Source organism: Penaeus monodon, chromosome 27 (assembly GCF_015228065.2).
Source record: "Penaeus monodon isolate SGIC_2016 chromosome 27, NSTDA_Pmon_1, whole genome shotgun sequence".
Taxonomy (NCBI): domain Eukaryota; kingdom Metazoa; phylum Arthropoda; class Malacostraca; order Decapoda; family Penaeidae; genus Penaeus; species Penaeus monodon.
The window spans coordinates 18,063,080-18,063,323 of NC_051412.1; positions in this window are offsets into that span (position 1 = coordinate 18,063,080).

Here is a 244-nt window from a genome sequence, read left to right on the forward strand (position 1 = left end):
CTACCTGTTCCAAATCGTTTGCTAAACCCTGAAGCCAATTTGTGTCTGCCTCTTCCATTTTCATCCCTGGGAACTAGAAACCAATATAAATAATAGCAAAAAAATAGAAAAGAAAAATCGTACTCTTGTACATGATTAAAATATCAATTGCATGAAGGTTCATTTGAACTTGTAAGGATTGCAGGACCCCAGGAAAATGATTCGGTTTCCCTCATGGAGGAGTTAGGAGCTATATATACATGTA